At 41.8% G+C, this 20,440-nt stretch overlaps 1 protein-coding gene across 1 annotated transcript in view; it reads left to right on the top strand.

Moving 5' to 3' along the window:
• The window catches only part of rxfp1 (relaxin family peptide receptor 1), a 182,970-nt gene that overhangs the window by 67,407 nt on the left and 95,123 nt on the right, over positions 1–20,440 (top strand). The gene's annotated exons all lie outside the window — the stretch shown is intronic.

Below are 20,440 nucleotides of genomic sequence, written 5' to 3'. Positions count from 1 at the left end.
ACTCCGTAAGTACACCATAGGCATCACATTTTGTCAGCACAGATCTGAAAACACACTGACATGAGGATCTCTTTGATTGTCGGCTGCTGTGGTTTTATATTAAGTTTGTGCTTTCACTTCTGAAAGGCTCTAATTTGAAGTGTCTCTGTAAAATAATAATAATAATAAGTCAAATGTTCTATCTCATATCACACTTTTTATATGAGAGCACTTGACAGATAGAGGGAGGTGAATGTTGCCTCACAAGCAACTACTCTGATTGATTTCACTTCTTAACCTGAAAAAAGGTGAACCTCCATCACCAAGAAACCTTGTTTTATTTAGTTGCAAGTGTTTTAGTCAGTTGACTTGAACCCACATAATGAAAAACAAGGTAATAAACCGACGCTGAAGATGATCCATCCCTTCATTTTCTAACTCCTGTGTTCTGTTCTGTGTTTCTCCTGGCTGGCTCGTAATTTTGTGAATTTCCCCTTGGGATTAATAAAGTAAAAAAGTGTGAATACTTTCCGGATGCACTCTATCTATCTATCTAATCCTGACTACTACACTACAAATTATCTATCTTTTATATAGTGCCTTTCACATCTATCTATCTATCTATCTATCTATCTATCTATCTATCTATCTATCTATCTATCTATCTATCTATCTATCTATCTATCTATCTATCTAATCCTGCCTACTACACTACAAATTATCTATCTATTATATAGTGCCTTTCACATCTATCTATCTATCTATCTATCTATCTATCTATCTATCTATCTATCTGTCTCTATCTAATTCTGCCTACTACACTACAAATTATCTATCTATTATATAGTGCCTTTCACATTTATCTATCTATCTGTCTCTATCTAATTCTGCCTACTACACTACAAATTATCTATCTATTATATAGTGCCTTTCACATTTATCTATCTATCTATCATATAGTACCTTTCACATCTATCTATCTAATCCTGCCTACTACACTACACATTATCTGTCTATCTTTTATATAGTGCCTTTTGTGTCTATCTATCTATCTATTATATAGTGCCTTTCACATCTATCTATCTATCTATTATATAGTGTCTTTCACATCTATCTATCTATCTATCTATCTATCTATCTATCTATCTATCTATCTATCTATCTATCTATCTATCTAATCCTGACTACTACACTACAAATTATTTATCTTTTATATAGTGCCTTTCACATCTATCTATCTATCTATCTATCTATTTCTATCTAATTCTGCCTACTACACTACAAATTATCTATCTATTATATAGTGCCTTTCACATTTATCTATCTATCTGTCTCTATCTAATTCTGCCTACTACACTACAAATTATCTATCTATTATATAGTGCCTTTCACATTTATCTATCTATCTATCATATAGTACCTTTCACATCTATCTATCTATCTAATCCTGCCTACTACACTACACATTATCTGTCTATCTTTTATATAGTGCCTTTTGTGTCTATCTATCTATCTATTATATAGTGCCTTTCACATCTATCTATCTATCTATTATATAGTGCCTTTCACATCTATCTATCTATCTATCTATCTATCTATCTATCTATCTATCTATCTATCTATCTATCTATCTATCTATCTATCTATCTATCTATCTGTTATGCTGATGACTCCCAGCTCTCTCTCACTAGCAAACCTATTGCTTCCTTTCCACCCTCCTCACTTATTGATTGCATAGCAGAAATCAAATCCTGGTTTTCTTCATATTTTCTTAAATTAAATAGTGTGGAAAGCAGCCCGGGCACAGACAGGCGGACAGCGATGGTTCACCCAACACACATTTATTATACATTGCTCCTATTTATAACAGTGCACACACAACCCCAATCACCCCCATCCCCCCAAAGTTCAGGCCTTTACATACTGCCTCTTCCTCTTCAGGCCGCCTCCTTGCCTCTCCTCCCAAGCTCCGCCCTTCTCCACTCCTGACTCAAGCCACTGAATGGAGGGAGGCGGCCCCTTTTATAATCACCCGGATGTGCTCCAGGTGCCTCACGATTATCTTCCGCCGGCACTCCCCAGTGTGGCAGAAGTACCGGCTGTGCACCCTGAAGCACTCCAGGTGTCGCTGGTCTTCTTCCCCCCAGCACTTCCGGGTGTGGCGTAAGTGCTGAGGGCCAGGGCTCTACAGGCATCGGGGCGCCCCCTGGCGGTGACCACGGGCCCCTACAGGGTTGAGCTTCAAAGCTCTGTACCCGTGGTCCCCAAAGCCACCAGGGCGGTCACCCCCATGTGGTCTGGGGGAGGCGTAAGCCCTCCTCCGGTCCTCTTGGGCATCCCAGCTGGGCACCACCCCCAGCCGCGTGCCACAATAGTGACAAAAGTGAGGTTCTCTTCATTGGTACAAAATCAACATTATCCAAAACTGATCATTTTTCCTTTGTTATTGATAATTCTTCTGTCTCCCCTTCCACACAGGTTAAGAGTCTGGGTGTCATCCTTGACAGTACTTTATCTTTTCAGTCCCACATCGATAACATCTCCCGGTCTGCATATTTCCACTTGCGTAACATTAATCGTATTCGCCCCTCCCTCACTCCCCACGCCACTGCTATCCTTGTTCATAGCCTCGTCACTTCTCGTCTCGATTATTGCAATTCCCTTTTCTTTGGTCTTTCTCATAAATCTCTTTATAAGCTTCAACTGGTCCAGAATTCAGCTGCCCGCATCATTACTAGAACCCTCTCTATTCATCATATTACTCCTGTCTTGCAGCAGCTTCACTGGCTTCTGGTTAAGTTCCACATTGACTTCAAAATTCTTCTGTTCTTCTGTCTTCTTCTATCCACAACCTCACCCCTCCGTATCTGTCTGATCTCCTCCATGTTGCCATTCCCTCCTGCACCCTTAGATCCTCTTCCTTCATCCACTTGACTGTCCCCTTCATCCATCTTACCACTATGGGGAGCAGAGCATTCAGTTGTTCTGCTCCCCAGCTCTGGAACTCAGTACCATCTGAACTTAGAAATATTGAATCATTTTCACTTTTCAAATTTAAATTTAAAACTCATTTGTTTAAGACTGCTTTTTCTCTTTAATTACAATTGCTCTGTTTGATTTAAATTTTTGTATTTTAGTTTTCTTTATAATGTGTGGTTTATCTATTGTTCGGTGTCCTTGAGTGTTTAGAAAGGCGCCTACAAATAAATAAAATATATTATTATTATAATTATTATTATTATTATTTTGTTACAGTCACCAGAAACTTAAGCTTTCTGATTTGGTGCATGAAGTGTAAAAGTGCTTTCCAGAGCTTTAATATTTATATGTAACTAGTCTTGAGATTGAATCCAGTCCAGGGTACTACTTATATTGAGTTTGATGTTCTCTTATCGATTTGTCCTTGGGTGCTCTTGTAGGAATCTTAGTAATTACTAGTACTGTATTGTGATATAAGGCGCTAGATTGGCGCGTGATCTGGCACAGACAGACACACATAAAAATAAACACTATTTATTTTTCTTTAGCTGGGGGCCACGACTTCCCCGTGTCCCTCAGTGCTAACACAGTCCCACAAAGCACACAAGTCCAGTTACAAGCATATGCAGTCTTCACCTCCACTCCTCCCGGCAAGTGTTGTCCTCCTCTTCCTGACTCCGGCTTCCCGATGGTGGCTGCTGGCTCCTGTTTATAGCCCACCCGGAAGTGCTTCAGGTGACTGATCACCTAGATCTGGCTGCACTTCCGGGTGTGGTTGCACCACCGCCCACACGGGCTCAGGAAGCTGTGTAGCACCCCCTGGTGGAGGCCACATGGCCAATAGGGCTGAGCTCCGAAGTCCCATGTCTGTGGCCCCGATGCAACCCAGGGGGGCTGCCACCAAGAGTTCCGGGGGAAGTAGTATGCCGCCCATGGCTGTTCCCCCAGACCAAGTGTCGAAGGGGCATCCCAGCTGGGCATGGGCCCTGGCCATTCGCCACAGTATATATTCGCGTATAAGTCGGGTCTTGAAACCTGAAAAATCGATCATAAAATCAGACCCTAACTTATACGCCCATTCGAAAATGCGACACTTACAGTCATTTTTTAAATTAAAGACGCACGGTGTTAAGAGGAATCAGTCAGTTTAATAAGTGAAGTACATTTTATGATTTATTTAGTTTAACATCCCACCATGTTACCTCTTAGGTTTTTAATAAGATTTCCTTTGTGCTTTTACAGCTTCCCATTATGCCTTACATAAATGCAGCTAGAAACACCTTTTAGATGAAGAGAATTCTGTACAGTAGTGAATAGTCAAGTAGTGAAGTAAATACTGTAGAATATATAAAATGCAAATTTAACTGAATGACTCACTCCCTTGCTCATAACAAAAACACTATTTCTTGTTTACCATTGCATATAAGTCAGGTCTTGAAACCCGAAAAATTGATCATAAAATCAGACCCCGACTTATATGCCCATTCAAAAATGCGACACTTAATTTTTTTGTTTTTTACATCTTCTTGCCTCCTCCAATCTCACATCAGTTTCTCAGACACATCGAATTTTGTTGCAGCAGCGCAGTTACCAATTTCTTTTGCTACTTCAACAACAACGCTTAATTTAAAACCAGCTTCATATTTTCTTCTGATCGAACGCTCCATCGTAGATAAGAGATGCTCTTATGATAAAGGTGTATGAGGGTATGAGATACAAAAAATACAAAACAGTGCAAACGTTACTTTTGAATAGTTCAGGTATTACTGTGTGGTGATGTAGGCACAACAGAGAGAGGGGTTAGGAGCACACGCTGATACAGCGCATTGCCGCACCCACATAGTGTGCTCCGTGGTGACTCTCTCAGGTGGGTGTTAGCATATCACTAGCAAGCCCGCGATTCTCGAAAGAATCGCAAATCCAAGAATGGCAATCACTGTTTGTTCCCTCCGATACTTGGAGGGATGAAATATCATGGAGGGTGGGTGCGTCCTGGGAAAGTTCATTTAATTAAATAAATATATTTGTACTAAAGCGGTTTCTTTTTGGAGCTGTGACTCATCTGGTACAACCTGGCGTGCACACGTTACCTCAGGTTTAGTTCACAGGCCGTAGCCATGGTAAAGGTTTCTTTTAATTAAATACAAATATTTGTACTAAAGCGGTTTCTATGTGTGGGCACCTTCGTTCATTGTTTTTATCCATACGGGCGAAGTGCGTTGTGGGCGCGTTCGTTCATTGTGTTTATCCATACGGGCTCGTTTTGTATTTCCGTTAGTTGAGCTCTTTCATTGTGGAGCCGTGACGTGTTTGCTTGTGGTGTGTCTGAAGCGCGTCGTAGGAGCCTCCGTGTATTGTTTTTATCCATGCGGTCTTGTCTTTGTTGTTCTGTGGCTGTGTCGTTAGGTAGAAGTCGTTTACTGTTAGGAAGCATACTCCAACTTACACACACTGACTGCTGGCACAGTGGATTAGAGCAGGTGTAGTTTACAGGTCGTGGTGTTTGGGCGCCACGCACTGACTCTGGGAACTACGGGCTCGGTTTTGTATTACAAATCGTTGAGCTCTTTCCATTTGGAGCCGTGACTCCTTTGCCTCTGCTGACACAGACCGCTGGCACAGTGGATTAGAGCAAGTTTAGTTTACAGGTTGTGTTGTTTGGGCGCCACCTACTGACTCTGGGAAGCCACACTGACTGCTGGCACAGTGGATTAGGGCAGGTGTAGTTTACAGGTAGTGGTGTTTGGGCGCCACGCACTGACTCTGGGAACTACGGGCTCGGTCTTTCGTTGAGCTCGTTCCATTTGGAGCCGTGACTCCTTTGCCTCTGCTGACACAGACTGCTGGCACAGTGGATTAGAGCAAGTTTAGTTTACAGGTTGTGTTGTTTGGCCGCCACCTACTGACTCTGGGAAGCCGCTGCGTTTGACTCTGGGCCGCCGCGGCGCAGTGCGCATACGCTTCGGTGCGTCCGCCGTGCATAAATTAAACTGTGGTTTAGTAATATAGATAATCTCATGAACCAATAACGTGAGCTTTCCGCAGTTTAGTTTAATTTAGCTCGACTTATATGACCGACATTATAAAATACCAGAAATTATACTGTAAAAGCAAGTCCCAACTTATCTGCGGGAGAACTTATCCGTGAGTATATACGTTAATAAATTTTCTTAATTCATAAGAATTTAGAAAGAAGTGGGCTGGCACCGTGCCCGAGGTTTGTTTCCTGCCTTGTGCCCTGTGTTGGCTGGGATTGGCTTCAGCAGACCCCCGTGACCCTGTAGTTAGGATATAGCTGATTGGATAATGGATGGATGGATGCACACCCAGGGATGCCAACTTAATGTAGTGTGTTATGAGGATTTTAAGTTTTACTTACACAAACATCTGTGTTTCACCTTCCAGCCAGAAAATATGAAGAAATCTATACAATTTATGAATGAGGTTCATAAATAAGTGAAAGTCCATATTAAATAACTCACTTTCTCTGTTGTGATCCAGACATGGTGTTAGAGCAGGGGTCCTCAATCACGGTCCTGGAGGGCCACAGTGGCTGCAGGTTTTTGCTCCAACCCAGTTGCTTAATAAGAAGCACTTATTGCTCAAGTAACACTTCTGCTTCACTTTAGTTGTCTCGTTCATTAAGATTTTGAACCCTTATTGCTTATTTTAGTCTTAAACAGCTGTATTCTTGGTGTTAATTGTGGCACTTGTGCTAATCGCTGGAGACTTTAACCATGTGACGCTGGACAAAACATTACCTGCATTCTCCCAGTATGTGGACTGCAACACCCGGGGAAATAAGACTATTGATTTACTGTATGCAAACGTTAAAGACGCATACAGTGCCACCCCGCTGCCTGCGCTTGGGAAAGGAGATCATAACCTGGTTCTGCTTCAGCCTCACTACAAACCAAAAGTGAGAATCCTACCTGTAACCACACGATCATTCAGGAAGTGGACCCCGGAGGCTGAGAATACTCTGAGACAATGTTTTGGAACTACAGACTGGGATATCCTGCAGGGATCACATAGTGAGAACATTGAGGAGGTTGTTGACTGCACTACTGACTACATCAACTTCTGTATGGACACTTTGGTTCCAGTAAGAACTGTACGCTGCTATGCTAACAACAAGCCATGGATTACAAGTGACATCAAGGGCCTTTTGAACCAGAAGAAAAGGGCCTTTAAAGACGGTGATCAGCATGAGCTCAAGCGCGTGCAGAAGGAACTCCGAGTCCAGCTCAGGGCGGCGAAGGAGCAGTACAGGAGAAAGCTGGAGCAGAAGTTGCAGAACAACAGCATGAAGGAAGTGTGGGATGGGATGAAGATCATCACTGGCTGCAGCTCGAAGCGGGGTGCCACCATCAAGAGAGACGTGAAGAGATCAAACCAAATGAACATCTTCTTTAACAGGTTTGACCACCCTAACCCACCCTCACCTCGGAGTACTGCACTCTCTACACATCCTTCTGCTGATACCAACATAGGAGAGACATCCCCACCCACAATTACAGCAGCGCAAGTGAGCAGAGAGCTGAGGAGACTTTGTGCCAGCAAAGCAGCAGGTCCAGATGGAGTATCGCCACGACTGCTGAAGGTCTGTGCATCAGAGCTGGGGGGTCCTCTACAGCGCATCTTCAACCTGAGCCTGGAACAGGAGAAAGTCCCGAGGCTTTGGAAAACATCTTGCATCACCCCAGTCCCAAAGGTATCACATCCTGGTGAGCTGAATGACTTCCGGCCTGTCGCTCTAACATCACATGTGATGAAGACCATGGAGCGGCTGCTGCTTCACCATCTGAGGCCACAGGTCCAACACGCCCTCGACCCTCTGCAGTTCGCATACCAGGAGAAGGTGGGAGCGGAAGATGCCATCATCTATATGCTACACCAATCCCTCTCCCACTTGGACAGAGGCAGTGGCGCTGTAAGAATTATGTTTCTAGACTTCTCTAGCGCCTTCAACACCATCCAACCTCTGCTCCTTAGGGACAAGCTGACAGAGATGGGAGTAGATTCATACCTGGTGGCATGGATCGTGGACTATCTTACAAACAGACCTCAGTATGTGCGTCTCGGGAATTGCAGGTCTGACATTGTGGTCAGCAACACAGGAGCGCCGCAGGGGACTGTACTTTCTCCGGTCCTGTTCAGCCTATATACATCGGACTTCCAATATATCTTGGAGTCCTGCCACGTGCAAAAGTTCGCTGATGACACTGCTATCGTGGGCTGCATCAGGAATGGGCAGGAGGAGGAGTATAGGGACCTCATCAATGACTTTGTTAAATGGTGCGACTTAAACCACCTACACCTGAACACCAGCAAAACCAAGGAACTGGTGGTGGATTTTAGGAGACCCAGGCCCCTCATGGACCCCGTGATCATCAGAGGTGACTGTGTGCAGAGGGTGCAGACCTATAAATACCTAGGAGTGCAGCTGGACGATAAATTAGACTGGACTGCCAATACTGATGCTCTGTGCAAGAAAGGACAGAGCCGCCTGTACTTCCTTAGAAGACTGGCATCCTTCAACATCTGCAGTAAGATGCTGCAGATGTTCTATCAGATGGTTGTGGCGAGTGCCCTCTTCTACGCAGTGGTGTGCTGGGGAGGCAGCATTAAGAAGAAGGATGCCTCACGCCTGGACAAACTGGTGAGGAAGGCAGGCTCTATTGTTGGCATAGAGCTGGACGGTTTGACATCCGTAGCAGAGCAACGGGCACTCAGCAGGCTCATATTAATTATGGAGAATCCACTACATCCATTAAACAGTGTCATCTCCAGATAGAGGAGCAGTTTCAGCAACAGACTGCTGTCACTGTCCTGCTCCACTGACAGACTGAGAAGATCATTCCTCCCCCAAACTATGCGACTCTTCAATTCCACCAGAGGGGGTAAACGTTGAACATTATTCAAGTTATTGTCTGTTTTTTTACCTGCATTTTTTATTACTCTTTAATTTAATATTTTTGCTGCTGGAATATGTGAATTTCCCCCTGGGATTAATAAAGTATCTATCTATCTATCTATCTATCTATCTATCTATCTATCTATCTATCTATCTATCTATCTATCTATCTATCTATCTATCTATCTATCTATCTATCTAATTGCTCCTAATTAGCAATAAGATGCAAATGACAGAAGACACCAGCATTTCTCCATTTAGCTTGTTACCATTTACTCCTCTGTGTGTGTTTATCATGCACTGTTGGATTTAATTAAATACTTGGAAGGAAAGTGAAGAGAAAAAAGTGAAGGACTGAGAATTATTCAGCCATTTTAGCCTTCAAATCACTAGGATGATATCCTTAGAAAGGGGAAGAAAATCCAGGATATGAGAATGAGCTGACATAGTGGAGTTAAAGCACTAACAAGCTATGAAATTAAATTATTGGCAAGAATTGCTTTCTAATTAAGCAACTGGGTTAGAACAAAAACCTGCAGCCCTCCAGGACCGTGATTGAGGACCCCTGTGTTAGAGTATTGTGGCCAGGAGCAGGAATGACTCAGGTTTTCTTTCCATATCCCAAAGACATCCATATTAGTTTAAAAAGTTCTTTTAAAATATTCTGGTGTGTTGAAGCAGTAGTAGTAGTAGTATTTCTAGTAGGAGTAGAAATATGGTCATTGTTGTGAAAACATGCAAAATAGGGCTGAAGCTTCCAAAATAAGCTACTAAAGCATGCCAGGACCTTTACTAGCAAGCCCAGAAACGACTCTCTCAGTTCAGCTTACTGCAGGCTTCAACCAAACTAGACACAAAAATGAGGAAAACTGTTTTGAAGTTCATCTTGTGACTTCAACAGCAACACAAATCATTTATTGATAAAAAATATTTATTAAAACAAAAGAGAGCATAACGAAAGGAATCCAAAAGAGCAAACATGTCCCAATACGCTAATCCACAAACAGAATCTAAAGACAGAGCAAGATAGCCAGAAAACCCATAAATATCCAAAAACAATACTCCAAATAGACTTCAGTGAAAACGCTATCTGAGCTGCTAAATAAATAGCTAGTGGGAGTCTCAGGAGTGGTGGGCCCATCGCTTTCATCTCAGTTAATTGTATAAAATGAAAATATACCCTGGTCAGCCATTATTTTGGTTGAATGAAAAGATATTTAATACATTTAGTTCTCATTTTATATTCACAAAAAAAAGTGATGTTTAATTATTATTAGACCAAGTAACAAATTAACAGTGACCCTTGCATTTCTCCAAGAAGTCCAACCAGGAATTCATGTGAGGAAGGTGAAAATGTCACAAGTCAGAGCTCAACAACATGTGAATGCAGCATTGAAGCATGCAGCATGTCTGCCCCAACAGCTCACCAGTGCCACGATACACAAGAATATAATGAAACGCACAGCTTTATTTAATTTAATAGAGAATGCAAATTAGCTTGCCTGGCTTACTCCCTACCCCTGGTTCCATACACTCTTGTTCAGCTGTACTGCTAAGTGTGGCTTTTGAGGGAATGGTACTACATCCAATGTGGTTTCCAACTTGTGGCCCAGCACTGTGACTCCCCACCAGTACCCATCCATCCATTATCCAACCTCCATCCATCCATTTCCTAACCCTCTGAATCCGAACACAGGGTCACGGGGGTCTGCTGGAGCCAATCCCAGCCAACACAGGGCACAAGGCAGGAACCAATCCTGGGCAGGGTGCCAACCCACCACAGGACACACACAAACACACCCACACACCAAGCACACACTAGGGCCAATTTAGAACCGCCAGTGCACCTAACCTGCATGTCTTTGGACTGTGGGAGGAAACCGGAGCGCCCGGAGGAAACCCACGCAGACACGGGGAGAACATGCAAACTCCACGCAGGGTGGACCTGGGAAGCGAACCCGGGTCTCCTAACTGCGAGGCAGCAGCGCTACCACTGCACCACTGTGCCGCCATTATCCAACCTGCTATATCCTAACTACAGGGTCATGGGGGTCTGCTGGAGCCAATCCCAGCCAACACAGGGCGCAAGGCAGGGCACACACACCAAGCACACACTAGGGACAATTTAGGATCGCCAATACCTTGAACTGGATAAGTAGGTTAGAATGTTAATCAATGGACTATTTTGGGTTTGATTAATTTTGTAAATTTAAGCCATTGTTTCAAAGCTTTATTTTGCTATGTATGGTTGCTTTGTATTGTTTTGTTGCTTGATATGTTAGGATATGGTTATATTTTCATATCCACGAGGCATTTATAAGTCACGTTACAACAATGCAAAATACATAAATCATAAAGTCTAAACACAAATTTTCAAACAACTAAAACAAAGATTGCATAAGATACATAAGGTTGTTGATCACTGTTCAAGTTCTTATATAATGTGCAAATTAACTGAAGAGTGACTGAAATAAATGTGTTGTTATTCTGCAGCACATCATTTCTACCACCTGTAACAGAAAGAAATTTTAAAAATGAAGCATTTCTGTGCTAGCATTGCTCTTCTACTTTCACTAGGAATTTGAATGAAGCAGATGGCTGGTTTCTGTGAGGAAACTTAGTTTTGAGATCTCCAGAAACAAATGAGTTAATTAATGTCTATGTCCTTCTCATTATTTATTTATTTATTTTTGGGTGATATAACCTCAGCGCTGCTGCCTCGCAGTTGGGAGACCTGGGGACCTAGTTCGCTTCCCAGGTCCTCCCTGCGTGGAGTTTGCATGTTCTCCCCGTGTCTGCGTGGGTTTCCTCCGGGCGCTCCGGTTTTCTCCCACAGTCCAAAGACATGCAGGTTAGGTGGATTGGCGATTCTAAATTGGCCCTAGTGTGTGCTTGGTGTGTGGGTGTGTTTGTGTGTGTCCTGTGGTGGGTTGGCACCCTGCCCGGGACTGATTCCTGCCTTGTGCCCTGTGTTGGCTGGGATTGGCTCCAGCAGACCCCCGTGACCCTGTGTTCAGATTCAGCGGGTTGGAAAATGGATGGATGGATGATATAACCTCTGTACTGTTTCAGGTGGCTGAATAGTTTCTAGATAGCCATTTTGGTGTGGTTTTTGGTTGCTCTGCCTGTTGCCGCTAACATGGGGTTAAGATAGCATGCTGTAACAAGTCGTCACACTCTACTTATAAAAGATGATGGCAGCCAACCTAGGAGCTCTGGATTTCAAAAATAAATTTCAAATATTTACAAACAGTCAAAGCAAAGAGAAACAAGTTAGCATGAGGAACCTTTGCAGTGAATTGTGAACAAGCAACACAAAGTGATCAGGAGGGGTGGCTAAAAGTGCTCCATCAGAGCGCCTCCTCGAGGGGATATAGTGTATTTTTCATGATGGCATCTAATTTTGCCACCATCCTCTTTTCCACAACAGATTCCAGTATGTCCAAGGCTCACCCTGTGATGGAGCAGGATTTCATGATAAGTTTGTTCAGGCATTTTATTACCATCTCTCTTTAGGAAGTCCAGTCTGTTCTGGCCCTTCTTGTACAGCACCACTGTGTTGTCAGACCAGTCCAGTTTGTTGTTCATGTGAACTCCCTGGTACTTGTAGCTCTGCAGCACTTCCACATCCACCCCCTGAATGGTGGGTGACTGGTCTCAGGGACTCTTTGGCATGCTGGAAGTCCACCACCAGCTCTTTTGTCTTGCTGATGTTGAGTTGCAAGTTGTTGTCCTTGCACCACAAGACAAAGTCCTCCCCAACCTTCCTGTACTCCTGATTCATCCTCTTTATTAATGCAGCCTACGATGGAGGAGGCATCTGCAATTTCTGTAGATGGCAGGCACTGCTGTTGTACTGGAAGTCTGTTGTGTGAAAGGTAAAAAGAAAGAGAGACAGAACAGTTCCCTGAGGTGTTCCAGTATTGCACAGCACCATTTCTGACACAAAGTCCCTCAGCCTGTCAAACTGCTGTCTGTTAGTCAGGTAATCCATGAGTCAGGAGATTATGTGAGCATCACTATTGAAAGCCTTTAGTTTTTTCCCCAGTCGACAAGGAAGAATAATGTTAGAAGCACTGGAAAAATCAAAGAACTTGATCCTGTCTGTGGTGTTGACTTTTTCCAGGTGGGAGTAGGTTCTATAGAGCATGTAGATGAGAGCATCCTCCACATCTACTGTATATGTGTCTGATAGGCAAACTGCAGAGGATCCAGATGTTTGGAAACCAGGGGTCAGAGCTATTTCAGATCCAGCCCCTCAAAGATCTTCATTATGAAATAAGAGAAACTGGTCTGAAGTGTTTGGGATCTGTGGAATGTCCTTTCTTTGTTACTGGGACTACACAGGATGTTTCCCACAGCTGGGGACTGCAAACTAAGGAAAAGGGAGAACATATGCTGAAGGACACCGCAATGCTGGCTGGCACATGTTTTTAGCACCCTGGGGCTAATTTCATCCAGTCCTGCCTTGCCATAGCAATTTTTCCAGAATTTTCCGGGACACCTTCTGCTTCTGATGTCATCTGAGAGTCCATTTAAAGGTTGTTCCAGAAGGTTCCAAGGTATCTTAAGTTTTGTGTTCTTTCCTTTGCGACTTCCCAGTTTATGAACTTTTTGTCTCGTTCCCAACTTTTCATTTTTTTTTGATTACTTCAGTATTCAGCCTTCGAAACAGGCCTCTCCTCAGGCAGCCTGGCCCTAAACTTAAAAAGTAGGCCTCAGGGCATGCGTAGACCCAAAATACGGCTTAGATTTTTAAAAGTACAAAATACTTAAAATTCAAGAAAGTACTCTTCAAAGGAGAGGGGAAACCAAAAAAATAGTGGCTTGAAAAAACAAAACAAAGCAGAAAATTTTGTTAAATAGTCAAAAATAAGAAAGGAAAGCAATGAAAACACTTGTGTCCACTGTCTAAATCCAGACAGTACTTACAAATGCTCTAGAATCTGCAACCCACAACTCTTTGTTGCCCCTTTGTTCAAAACTGGGGCTTACTGTCAGCTTTTTAACAGTTAAGTATAGTAAATAAAAAGTCCTAGATATACAAAATTGCCAAGGGACAGGAAACCATAAATACCTCTGGCTTAAAGAACAAGTTCATGAAGAATTTTAGGAATAGAGGATTTATTCAAAAGAAAAGCAAAATAAATAAAAGACAAATAAATGACAAAATAAGCCAAAAAGAATAGCCTAAAAAAGGCAATCCAAGTCAGAAATCCAATAACTAGAAACTAGTGTTGGATTGGTACTAAAATATTGATTTTGGTATCAATACCAGCTTTCGGGTCTCAATACCGGTACCAAAATGGTTCAGAAGTAAATAACAGATAACTCCAAAACCCCCCGTCTTACTTCAGCTTTCCTGGTGCACAGTTGGTTACCTCCCAAGTGCTCACCACACTATATACTACACTATTTCCCTCTTGATAGCTTTGAGGTCTCAATTGTGTCAAAGTAATAGGGGGTGAGTAAGGGATGAAGTTCCAATCATGTCAAAACAATATCGGGACCCCCATGGAGTTCTGATCATGTTGGAGCATGTAGGTTTGTATTGTGAACTCCATGAAACTGACTGCAGTAATGAAAGTTGAAGGAAGAACAAGGGGATTGGATAGAGATGAAAGCTAATGTTTACTTCTGGTACTAAAAATTCCAAAATGCTGGTACCATACCATTTTAAAATTTAGGTATTTCTGTACTTTTTTACTACCAGAATACCACACAACCCTACTAAAAAACACAATTCAATAAATCAGAAAAACGTAAAGAAGCAATACTCACAACAAAGATCTCTACTCTACAAACACCAAGGATACACTTGGGAACAAACCCTGGCTGAAACATGCCAGCTACCTCACAGCTCCATCCTCAGCCAGCCATTGTCTGTCTGTGTAGTTTGCACCTTCTCCATATATCTGCATGGATTTTTCTCCATTTTCTTCTGCATCCCAAAGATTCAACTCCGAATATACAGTGGCAAGGAAAAGTATGTGAACTGTTTGGAATTACCTCAGTTTCTACATTAATTGGTATTAATGTGATCTGATCTTCACAAGTCACAAGTATAGACAAACACTATATCAGTGGTTCTCAATCTGTGGGGCAGGCCCCCCGAAATAACAAAAAGGGGGGCGCGAAGATGTGAAAAAAAGAAAACAAGAATCGAAAATATGAAAAATACATCTATTGAAACCAAAACAAATTAACTTAAACTACATTCTGATACTAGAAAAATAAATATAGAGTTAGATAAATGTCGATAAAAGTTAAGTAGGTATAATAAAATATGCATCTATGATATATCATTAATTAAAAAAGAACAAATTGGTATTAGTGGGCTCCTTTCAAAAAAACCTTAGGGGGGGCACGATTAAAACTGTTATGAAAACTCGGGTTGCAAATACTTAAAGGTTGAGAAACGCTGCACTATATAGTTACGCTAATAACACAGAAACATTTATAATCTTTCATATCTTTATTGGTCACATCCATCAAAGCCCCACAACATGCTGTTGAAAAAGTAAGCGAACCCGTGAATTTAATAACAGGTCGAACATTCTATGGCAGAAGTGATCTAAAACAAGCATCTTCCTGTAGTTGTGTCTCAGGCCGGCATAATATTCTGGAGGAATTTTGGACCATTCTTTATTACAGAACTTCTTCATCTCTGCTATACAGGTGCTGGTCATAAAATTAGAATATCATGACAAAGTTGATTTATTTCAGTAATTCCATTCAAAAAGTGAAACTTGTATATTAGATTCATTCATTACACACAGACTGATGTATTTCAAATGTTTATTTCTTTTAATGTTGATGATTATAACTGACAACTAATGAAAGTCCCAAATTCAGTATCTCAGAAAATTAGAATATCAATTAAGACCAATGCAAAAAAAGGATTTTTAGAAATGTTGGCCAACTGAAAGGTATGAACATGAAAAGTATGAGCATGTACAGCTCTCAATATTTAGTTGGGGCTCCTTTGGCCTGGATTACTGCAGCAATGCGGCGTGGCATGGAGTCGATCAGTCTGTGGCACTGCTCAGGTGTTATGAGAGCCCATGTTGCTCTGATAGTGGCCTTCAGCTCTTCTGAATTGTTGGGTCTGGCGTATTGCATCTTCCTCTTCATAACACCCCATAGATTTTCTATGGGGTTAAGGTCAGGCAAATTTGCTGGCCAATCAAGAACAGGGATACCATGGTCCTTAAACCAGGTACTGGTAGCTTTGGCACTGTGTGCAGGTGCCAGGTCCTGTTGGAAAATTAAATCTGCATCTCCATAATGTTCGTCAGCAGCAGGAAGCATGAAGTGCTCTAAAATTCCTGGTAGACAACTGCGTTGACCTTGGACCTCAGAAAACACAATGGACCAACACCAGCAGACGACATGGCACCCCAAACCATCACTGACTGTGGAAACTTTACACTGGTCCTAACGCAACGTGGATTCTGTGCCTCTCCTCTCTTCCTCCAGACTCTGGGACCTTGATTTCCAAAGGAAATGCAAAATTTACTTTCATCAGAGAACATAACTTTGGACCACTCAGTAGCAGTCCAGTCCTTTTTGTCTTTAGCCCAGGCGAGACGCTTCTGATGCTGTCTCTTGTTTAAGAGTAGCTTGACACAAGGAATGCGACAGCTGAAACCCATGTCTTGCATACGTCTGTGTGTGGTGGTTCTTGAAGCACTGACTCCAGCTGCAGTCCACTCTTTGTGAATCTCCTCCACATTTTTGAATGGGTTTTGTTTCACAATCCTCTCCAGGGTGCCGTTATCCTTATTGCTTGTACACTTTTTTCTACCACATCTTGTCCTTCCCTTCGCCTCTCTATTAATGTGCTTGGACACAGAGCTCTGTGAACAGCCAGCCTCTTTAGCAATGACCTTTTGTGTCTTGCCCTCCTTGTACAAGGTGTCAATGGTCGTCTTTTGGACAACTGTCAAGTCAGCAGTCTTCCCCATGATTGTGTAGCCTACAGAACTCGACTGAGAGACCATTTAAAGGCTTTTGCAGGTGTTTTGAGTTAATTAGCTGATTAGAGTGTGGCACCAGGTGTCTTCAATATTGAACCTTTTCACAATATGCTAATTTTCCGAGACACTGAATTTGGGACTTTCATTAGTTGTCAGTTATAATCATCAACATTAAAAGAAATAAACATATGAAATACATCATCTGTGTGTAATGAATGAATCTAATATACAGTGGTGTGAAAAACTATTTGCCCCCTTCCTGCTTTCTTATTCTTTTGCATGTTTGTCACACAAAATGTTTCTGATCATCAAACACATTTAACCATTAGTCAAATATAACACAAGTAAACACAAAATGCAGTTTTTAAATGATGGTTTTTATTATTTAGGGAGAAAAAAAAATCCAAACCTACATGGCCCTGTGTGAAAAAGTAATTGCCCCCTTGTTAAAAAATAACCTAACTGTGGTGTATCACACCTGAGTTCAATTTCCGTAGCCACCCCCAGGCCTGATTACTGCCACACCTGTTTCAATCAAGAAATCACTTAAATAGGAGCTGCCTGACACAGAGAAGTAGACCAAAAGCACCTCAAAAGCTAGACATCATGCCAAGATCCAAAGAAATTCAGGAACAAATGAGAACAGAAGTAATTGAGATCTATCAGTCTGGTAAAGGTTATAAAGCCATTTCTAAAGCTTTGGGACTCCAGTGAACCACAGTGAGAGCCATTATCCACAAATGGCAAAAACATGGAACAGTGGTGAACCTTCCCAGGAGTGGCCGGCCGACCAAAATTACCCCAAGAGCGCAGAGACGACTCATCCGAGAGGTCACAAAAGACCTCAGGACAACGTCTAAAGAACTGCAGGCCTCACTTGCCTCAATTAAGGTCAGTGTTCACGACTCCACCATAAGAAAGAGACTGGGCAAAAACGGCCTGCATGGCAGATTTCCTAGACGCAAACCACTGTTAAGCAAAAAGAACATTAGGGCTCGTCTCAATTTTGCTAAGAAACATCTCAATGATTGCCAAGACTTTTGGGAAAATACCTTGTGGACTGATGAGTCAAAAGTTGAACTTTTTGGAAGGCAAATGTCCCGTTACATCTGGCGTAAAAGGAACACAGCATTTCAGAAAAAGAACATCATACCAACAGTAAAATATGGTGGTGGTAGTGTGATGGTCTGGGGTTGTTTTGCTGCTTCAGGACCTGGAAGGCTTGCTGTGATAGATGGAACCATGAATTCTACTGTCTACCAAAAAATCCTGAAGGAGAATGTCCGGCCATCTGTTCGTCAACTCAAGCTGAAGCGATCTTGGGTGCTGCAACAGGACAATGACCCAAAACACACCAGCAAATCCACCTCTGAATGGCTGAAGAAAAACAAAATGAAGACTTTGGAGTGGCCTAGTCAAAGTCCTGACCTGAATCCAATTGAGATGCTATGGCATGACCTTAAAAAGGCGGTTCATGCTAGAAAACCCTCAAATAAAGCTGAATTACAACAATTTTGCAAAGATGAGTGGGCCAAAATTCCTCTAGAGTGCTGTAAAAGACTCATTGCAAGTTATCGCAAACGCTTGATTGCAGTTATTGCTGCTAAGGGTGGCCCAACCAGTTATTAGGTTCAGGGGGCAATTACTTTTTCACACAGGGCCATGTAGGTTTGGATTTTTTTTTCTCCCTAAATAATAAAAACCACCATTTACAAACTGCATTTTGTGTTTACTTGTGTTATATTTGACTAATGGTTAAATGTGTTTGATGATCAGAAACATTTTGTGTGACAAACATGCAAAAGAATAAGAAATCAGGAAGGGGGCAAATAGTTTTTCACACCACTGTACAAGTTTCACTTTTTGAATGGAATTACTGAAATAAATCAACTTTGTCATGATATTCTAATTTCATGACCAGCACCTGTATTCTTTAGATGTCTGGTGTATTTGCCTTTACGTCACTAATAGCACATAGACTTATCTTACTCAACTGGAAGAATCCTAAACCACCTCTTTTAAGTCACTGGGTAATTGATGTTATATACTATTTGAAATTGGAAAAAATTAAATTCTCACTTAGAGGATCTGTACAAAACTTTTTTAAAACCTGGCAGGATCTAATCAATAACATTTTAGAACAACCCTTTCCAGCTTTATGCAAATCAATAATTTGTTGATGGTCTGAGATCTCTTTTTCAGATGTTTCTTGTGAATAGCAAATTCAGAATATTTTGGGTCTTTTTTTTTATTGGTCAAAGTATCTCTAAACCAAACTGCTAATCTCATTTCATTGGTTGGGCTCCAGGTTTGCCAACTCCAGTTAACTTTTGTGATGTCATCAGCCTAGTAGTTCACATCATTTTTCCAACCTACAAAGTGAATGTTTGAAAGATGTCATCAATGTGTACAAGAAAAATACAATTATTTGTGTGTAAGTAGTTAAAAAAAGATTATGTTTTGATTATTTTCTTTATTTTTGGTAACTTAGATGAAGGTCAGACCATATTTTAAGACAAATGTACACATAAATGCAGTTATTTCCAAACAACAACAACAACATTTATTTATATAGCACATTTTCATACAAATAATGTAGCTCAAAGTGCTTTACATAATGAAGAAAAGAAAAATAAAAGACAAAGTAAGAATTAAAATAAGACAACATTAATTAACATAGAATAAGAGTAAGGTACGATGGCCAGGGAGGACAGAGAAGGGTTCACATCCTTTTTCCAACCTACACTGTACGTGTTTGAATGATATCTTCAGTATGTATAAGAACAACACAATATTGAGTGTTTATCAGTTTAAACAGATTGTGTTTGCATTTTTGTAACTTACACTCACCAGCCACTTTATTAGATACACCTTTTGTCTTCAGAATTCCTTAATTCTTCATGGCATACTTGAACAAGGTGCTGGAAAAATTCCTCAGTGATTTTGGTCCATATTGACATAATAGCATCACGCAGTTGCTGCAGATTTGTCGGCTGCACATCCATGATGCAAATCTTCCATTCCACCACATCCCGAAGGTACTCTATTGGATTGAGATCTGGCGACTATGGAGGCTGTTTGAGTACAATGATCTCATTGTTACATTCAAGAGGCCAGTTTGAGATGATTTAACCTTTGTGACATGGTGCGTTATCTTGCTGGAAGTAGCCATTAGAAGATGGATCACTGCGGACGTAAAGGGATGGACATGGTCAGCATTGCTCTGGTAGGCTGTGGCTTTTAAACAATGCCCAGTTGTTCTAAGGGGCCCAAAGTGTGCTAAGAAAATATCCCCCACATTATTACACCACCACCACTAGCCTGAACCATTGATACAAAGTAGGATTGATCCAAGCTTTCATGTTCTTGATGCCAAATTCTGACCCTACCATCTGAACGTCACAGCAGAAATCAACACTCAGATCATTTTCTATTGTCCAGTTTGGTGAGCCCATGCGAACTGTAGCCTCACTTGCCTGTTCTTAGCTGACAGGAGTGGCACCCTGCTGTAGCCCAAGGTTCGACAAGTTGTGTGTTCAGAGATGCTCTTCTGCACACCTCGCTTGTAACGAGACGTTATTTGAGT

This window comes from Erpetoichthys calabaricus, chromosome 5 (assembly GCF_900747795.2).
Source record: "Erpetoichthys calabaricus chromosome 5, fErpCal1.3, whole genome shotgun sequence".
Classification (NCBI taxonomy): domain Eukaryota; kingdom Metazoa; phylum Chordata; class Cladistia; order Polypteriformes; family Polypteridae; genus Erpetoichthys; species Erpetoichthys calabaricus.
This window is presented reverse-complemented; position numbering and strand designations above follow the sequence as displayed.